The sequence below is a fragment of the Lycium barbarum genome, chromosome 7 (assembly GCF_019175385.1).
Source record: "Lycium barbarum isolate Lr01 chromosome 7, ASM1917538v2, whole genome shotgun sequence".
Taxonomy (NCBI): domain Eukaryota; kingdom Viridiplantae; phylum Streptophyta; class Magnoliopsida; order Solanales; family Solanaceae; genus Lycium; species Lycium barbarum.
In genome coordinates, this window is record NC_083343.1 from 20,512,497 (window position 1) to 20,520,363 (window position 7,867).

At 36.6% G+C, this 7,867-nt stretch overlaps 1 non-coding gene across 1 annotated transcript; it reads left to right on the plus strand.

Moving 5' to 3' along the window:
* The first annotated feature begins 393 nt into the window (after positions 1–393).
* LOC132604823 (small nucleolar RNA R71) lies at positions 394–499 on the plus strand. Its single transcript, XR_009568917.1, has one exon. It is a non-coding gene; the product is annotated as a small nucleolar RNA R71 (small nucleolar RNA).
* The last annotated feature ends 7,368 nt before the right edge of the window (positions 500–7,867 follow it).

Here is a 7,867-nt window from a genome sequence, read left to right on the forward strand (position 1 = left end):
TCCTCAAGTTGTTGTTGCCCCTCTAGATAAGTCTCCTCCATCACTTGATACATTCCAGGAGCATGAGATAGCATTTCTTCAACAACATTCACACCCTTAGCTTCTTTCTCCGCAAGCCTCTTTGACAGCAAATCCACGGTGGTTTGTAATTGAGCAAAAGCATAATCTCACTCATGCTTCTCTTTATCCACCGCAGCAATAGAAGGACTACCATATGACAACACTTCACTATCATTGGATTGCCAAGCTTGATTGTGGGTGGTGAGCTTATCGAGCAACCGGGTGATGTTAACAAATAACTTGTCCATTCATCCACCAGCGGCAGTATTGACAGCAATTTGATTCATTGTATCTAACCCCTTGTAGAACTTCTCAGTGAGAATAGCATCTGGAAACTTACGAGTTGGAGATTGAGCTAGATAATACTTGAACCGCTCCCATGCTGAATATAATTGTTCCCCCGGGAGCTGTTTGAACTTAAGGATCTTATCTCAAAGTTCAGCCTTTTTGCTCGGTGGAAACCACTTCTTCAAAAATGTATTGGCTAGCTCGCTCCAGGTGTGAATAGAATTGCTAGGAAGCTTTTCATACCATTCGCTTGCTTGACCAACCAAAGAATATTTGAAGACCCGTAACCGAAGTGCATCAGCAGAAACAACACCTTGGGATTGTTGAGCACACATGTGCAGGAAGTTCTTCAAATGTCAGAGTGGACAATCCTCCGAAGAATTTTGGAAATAACCTTCAAGTTTCAGCAACTGATAGATAGAGCTATCGATTTTAAAAGTAGCATTTCTAGTCCTAGGAGGGACCACAACAGAAGCATAATAAGCTTCATTAATGAATTTCGCAAATATATTCTCATCTTCCTCCTCTTCTGGTGCTGGTGGGTTCACTTGGAGCCCAACTTGGTTTCCTTGATTTCGATTGTGTCTTCCTGCCCTTTTCACCTGATTCACCAGAAATAGTAAACCAAGTGATGGAATAAATTTTTTTTTAAAGAGAAGTACACAACAATCAGTAATTTCAAAACCGTATTCCCTAGTGACGACGCCAAAATATGATACGCTCAAATTACACCTAAATTATGGTGTAAGGTGGTCGGTGTCAAATATAGTAACCCAACTAGGTTGGGATAGAATCCCACAGGGAATAAGGTGTGAACTAAGTACTAATTATATATGTTACTAATCTGTAAAGACTTTAGTCTATTCTGACTAATGCAGAAAAAGGGTTTTGGTTTGTATTCGCTATTTTGAAGTATTTGGAAATTGTTTGGATTAAAAGAACCAAAGTTGTGTCCCCACTGTGATTAGATGTTATGCTATGGGTATCAATATGATACATTTCTAATAAGTGGTGGTTTTGTATGCACTTAATCTCTAATGCACTTCCTAATATTTTCCAATAGTTAGAAAGTATTTCTTTCCTGATTTTCCCAAATATAGAAAAGTTGCAAGTACAACCGATTAAATATGCCAAGTAGAACTCATCTTATCCCTAAGTGAGTTCATTAAATGAGGGTTAGCGCCCCGAGTCCTTGTTATATTATTTCAACTCAAACCCTAGTTCATCTTTCCAAATAAAACTAAGTTTGTGCAGAAGTAAGTGTTTGCAACCAGCAACTAACAATGAATATGAGAAATAATAAAACACATCACAACCATTATATATATATATATATATATATATACACAATGTTAGAAATTCATTACATAACACCTGTCATTTGGGTCCACAACTTTGATTAAAGAAACTACTCGCACATGTTGGTCACAAAAGTAGTAAGCACTAACGAAGCCAAAAAGCTTACAAAGTGTAATAAAGATGGTGGGAAAGGAATCTTTTTGTCTTCTCTAAGCTCCAAAAGTGGTGTATTCAATGCTCATCCACCAATGGAAAAAGTGTTAAATGTTGGAGAAAAATCTGATGTGTACAAAAACCTAAAATATTCTTTAAATAGGCTCTAAAAATGCACATCAGCAATTGGCAAAATTGCCCCTGGTGGCAGAATCGACGGACCGTCGATCAGTTAAACGGGATGTTGATTCCTTCATCTTTTAGTTCTTTAGTTTGATGGTCCATTCGACGGTGCCATCGACCAGTTCGACGCTCCGTTGATTCTTTCGTCTTTCTCTCTTTTGGTGGACAAGTCTGTTTGACGAGACAAACGTCAAAACGTCGATCCAGTCGACTCTTCGTCGATGGCTCTGTCCTTTGTCCTCTTCAACTTAGGCCATCACTGGAAAATTTAACTTATCGGCGGTCCGTCGATCAATCGACGGACCGTCGAATTTTTAATTCTCGGCAATTTTTCCTTTTTTCTTTGTTTTTGCTTTTGGGCCATTACCTTCCTAAAACACAACAAAAACAAATTAAAATGAACTAGACATTCTTGAGAATACCCAAAATCCATAGTAAAAAGGCGTCGAATGTGCCACAAATCCGCAGCACATCAACACCCCCAACTTAGGATCTTTGCTTGTCCTCAAGCAAGTCAGACTAAAAAGCTACACAATAAAAACTACAACTAAACTAAAAATAGAGTAAAAGTAACTACAATGGTGTTTGTTCATCACTACCGGCATGTGAGTTTTCACATCGACTCCCTCTTTCCTCATTTCAAAACAATGTTCTTTCATCATAACTTATTAGAATTGACTATGACGCTTCAATCAATGACATCACATTATCAGAAGCATTTTTGCGCGCAAGTATTCACCATTATGCTCTCACTTAGATCAGAGAATGTCCCACACACAATTTTAAGATAAGAACCGAGACAAGGATAAATGAGAATAGAAAGCACTCACACTCACAAAGAAGTTCATGATATACAAGTGCAGATACCTATGTTTAGGAGCCCATTTGCTTGTAGTCGCATTATTATTTCCTCGTAATGGTACCTTTTGCTTGTAATCGTACTCTGTAGTAGAATAGGAGAAAACGAATCATATATGTAATGAACTACGCAATGACCTGAATTCCCCACAGTGGGATACGTAGGCAGTCCATACCGGACCCGATCGCTTTATTAGTAAAACAAAAACTCAATTACTTTATTTCAAACTACGTTCGACCTGAATTCCTGCTGTGACAGGATACCAAGCACTCTCGAGCTCTATCATCACAAAAGAAAAACCAAGAAACCCCTAGGAAACCACAGAGACGATAAGGCGAGAAAAGTCAACAAGATCAAGCTTGTAAAGGTCAGCACAAGAATAAAACAGCATCAACCCTACAATGGGGCATAATTTTTAATGGAATTGTCAACAAAGAAAGAGATAGAGTAAAGCAATACACTGGGGCAGAATTTTTGAGGGACCTCAAAAACTTCCTGCATAGCAAGACAAGACAAAGGTCACTCAGAGCAATGTCCTGAAACAGGGGCAGAATTTTCAAGAAAGATCTCAAAAATTATACCAAAACGAAAGTCAGCAATCATACCTCCGAGAAGAACAGGAAAACCTTTTTCGAAGAAAAACACACGTCATGACACATAAAAGCGAAACATACATTTCCTTTAAGGAAAAAATAACATGCGTTTTATAAATTTTTACTCTGAATTTTAAAAAAATATAGCATAATTACATCCCAGAAACATCTCTCAAAATACCGAGCCCAAGAGGGTTCGAAGGAGCATCAAGAGGAGACACCAGACGGGAAGACAACTACGCTAATCGGCTTCTTAGGAAACTCACAATTTTTATATGGATGCAGGTTTTTATTTTACATGACAGCAGACACACCACCAACCGGCTTACTACCCGCAAAGGCAGGAGGTGAAACTCAGCCCAGTGGGGAAAGACCAAAAGGGTCACAACAAAATGGTTAATAAAGACACATCTGGCCGCAAGGGTCACAGAGCAAATGAGCGTAAAGATGAATCAGACCAAAAGGTCACACAAAAGGTGAACAACAAAAAATATCAGACCAAAAGAGTCACAATTGATGAGCATAAGGATACATACGACCAAAAAGGGTCATGAAAAGCACAAAAAGGGTACATCCAGCCACAAGGGTCAACAACCAATACAATAGCTGAAAGAAAGATTATCCAGCCACTAGGGCCATATTTGTCATCTGCATGCCAAGAGGGTCATTCATTTATTTTGCCAAGAGGGCCATTCATTTATTTTGCCAAGAGGTCCATTCATATCAAATTGCCGAAAGGGTCATTCATACAAACAAGCCAAGAGGGTTATTCATATCAAACTGCCGAGAGGGCCATTCATGCAAACAAGCCAAGAGAGTCATTCATACAAACAAGCTAAGAGGGTCATTCATACAAACAGCCAAGATGGCCATTCATACAAATTGCCAAGAGGGCGATTCATACAAACAACCGAGAGGGCCATTCATCTAAATCTTCGCGACAGATATCTGCATATTGTCAAATCCAGGGAAAGGGCAGAAAGCCACCAGAAAGAAGCCGGTTTTCTGAACCAGATCTAAACAAATTGCGGAGCAAATTTGGAACTTTTTCTTACGCAGCCGGTCAAAATAGGATGCCATGGGAGTCAAGCTCTGCGGCAAGATTTGGAAGCCATTCGAACTCAGACTCAGCCACAATTTGTCTTGTTTTTATTTTCTTTTCTGAAAAATTGCGACCGGTCAGACACACACCGGGACATCTGAAAGTATTCCTGCATAGGGGACATATTCTTCTCCTGTGAGTCGAACTATATGTGTACTGATTTTCAGAGACCAAGGATATGTAGGCAAACTCAAAACCAGAGGGTCGCTCACATTCTAACAGTCATCCGGGAAAACCCTAGTCACAACACTGAGGGTTTCAGGATTTTCCTTCCAAATCACTTAAAAGTCTTTGGTTGAGTCGAATTACAAGTGGCCTGAATTCTCATGTACCTTGAGATATGTAGGAAACCCAGAGACCAGGGTCCGACCACGTATGGGAAAATTGCATGAAAAAAAAAGGGTGAGATAAGACGGGTCAGTCAAAGATTAGGGTCAGTCAAATTTCGTTGCTCAGGGATGGTCCCGCCATCCTCGAACATCGAAGGGGCAGTTGTTGACACCTAATTTTTTACCTCCCATAATTTACTTTGATTACTCAGAGTCCTTGAAAAATAAATAAAATAAGCCATGTACCTTAAAATGTTTAAATAATTTTTTCTAAAATTGCTCAGAACAATATTTTGCTCCTTTAAATTGGTGAAAGGTCTCTCATGACATCACAAAGTTTTTTAGAAATTAATTGGTATTTGCTATGACATTTATAAGATACTTACTTGATTTAATCAAAGAAAAAAGGGCATTTTGTTTTTTTAAAATCATTATTTAATTGTTAAATTGTCAAAAATCAAAATTGGAAAACAATTTATTCCCTTTAGTCCATGGAGTTTGAGTAATTTAACTAATTGACCATTTCACCCTTTAATCTTTAATTTTTCTTAATTGTGGGATTTGTCAAAATTTATTTATAATTATCTATGAATGTTTTAATTAGTTAATTAAGTGATCCTTATTGCAAATTGAGGTTTAAATAATTGAATTATTTTGTTATGACCACAATTAAATTTACCAGTTCATGGTTCAAGAAAATTGGGTCAATTTTGTAAAATTAGCCTTTTAATGGCCTTGATTGAAATAACCAAATTCATTGGCTTAAATTAATCAAGGTTATTAATGAAGTTTAATAATTAGGCCAAATTTGGCCATTATTGAAATAATTAGTTGGATCAGAATCCATTAGGGCCCTGTTCGCAATTTTAGGCCTATTAACACAACTTGGCGAATTTTTAAACAATTTTAATAAAATAAAAAAATTATGTACTAATTTTATCTATAATTAAAATATTATCAATTTTAATCTTTGATTATCTATATACATATACCGGTTATACATATATATGTATACACGAGGTATACATATACATGTATGCACTTAGTATACATATATATGTATACAAAAGAAAAGAGGGCCCTTTTGATTTCTTAAAATCTGGACCGAGTCCAGCCCAAACCAGGCTGATATCTGGCCCCTCCCCCCACACCTCATTTTTCATTTCCTCTTTCAGGAAAAAACCTACCCCCTCCCCACCCCGTTTCTCTCTCTATCTCTTTCTGTGTAAGCCTAATCGCCGCCTCTTGTTTCCTTCCTCTCTCTACGCCAAAAATGGCAGCATTGCAGATGTATGCAATCGTATTTTTTGCTTTATTTTGCTTTATTATGTTGTGATTTACACGTTTTGTTATTGTACCTTGCTTGATTACCATTGGTTGGGTTTGAAAAGGTTGGATCGAACCAAATAAGGTTCAGATCTAGTCGTTCATACGTTTGAGGAGTCTTTTGAGACATAGATCTGATTTGAAGGTTCATTTTTAGGGAATATGTTTGTCCCACATTGTTTGTTTGAAGCTTTAGACGATTTTTAGGGTTCTATAAATAGAACCCCAGCCCCATTTGACCAAGAAAAAAAAAAAAGGGAGAGGAGGTATTTTTTGGGAGAAAATGTCTTAGTCTTTGAAAGTTAGAAGTTTTAAAAAGTTTTAGAGGTTAGAAAATTGGAGAAATTTAAAGAAAGGCTGAAAACTTCGAATTTCAAGCCTCTAGTAGTAAACATTTTAAGACCACTAGTTTGAGGTCTTTTTGAGTTTAATTTTTTTTCTTTTTTCTTTTGTTTTGAGTCTTTGTGGCTGAGTGTGGTTTTGGAAGCACAAAAGGGCTTTCAAATTTATTTTTGACTAAGGCTGCACCATTATAAGGTAACATTCTATCCTACCTATTTATTTTTGTATTGCTCAGTAGTTAGTTTTCTATGATAGTGGTTTGTTGATGTGGTTGATTGTCGTGTTGCCTTTGGTTCAATTAAATGAATGAACTGCTTGTGTGCTGTTAAGATTCATTAGCCTATTTTGATGTAGGGATTACTTCCTTTAGTTTTCAAAGCATATGTGTGACATTAATAAGAAGTTGTTGATATGGCTGAATGTATGAGTTTCAAATTGTGTATTGTTGTTTCTATAGATATGGTGGGAACAGACTTCATGTATTCTATTGGATATTGAGATTTCCTATTTTGATTGTTCAATACTTAAATATAAAAGGAATGTGATTATATGAACTATGATAGTAATCTAGAGAACTTTTTAACCAACATTGATCCTATTTGAATGAACATTAAAGTACTGTGATATCTATTTGAAGCATTTGAGGCAGTTGCTTTTTTTCTTTTTCTTTTTTGAATAAGAATATGACTTTTGGTTTTCTAAATCTGTTCTTTCATGGGCCTATATACTTGTTTAATGTCAACTAAGTGACATGAGTTATGATTGGGATAAAACATATAAAGGGTCATGATCAGGTTGCAACAAAGCTTAAGGAACCTAGGCATGTTTATAGGGGCCCTTGGTCAGTGCTTAAGGAATTTAGAGTAGGGGTCTGTTTGCATTTTTGTGGGTCTGAAACTCCCCAAGTTTGCTTGAATGTGCTGGAATTAGTCAAATAATTCTGAGTAGTTGTATGTCAAAAGTTATTTTGAAGCAACAATATCTTATAATGTGATAGAGAAGTCTAAAGAATGAAGTGTTGGGATTCAAGCTCACTCATGAGATAACAAATTCTTAAAATGGTCCATTAGGAGTTAATAAAGGTACATAAAGTTGTAGAGGTCATTTAAAATGAAGTAGAATACCTATGTGTCACTAGCAGGATTATGTGCCATGTTTGTTTTATCTGAATAGAGTTTACACTTGACAATTATATTATCAGACTTTCCTATTTTATGTATCTGGTTCATTCTAGAAATTTCAAGAGTCTAAGAGGATTAAAAAGATGGTTGAGTCCTAATGAACCTTAACTACTTAAAAATGATTAATAAATTGGAAAGGGAATTGTTCTGAA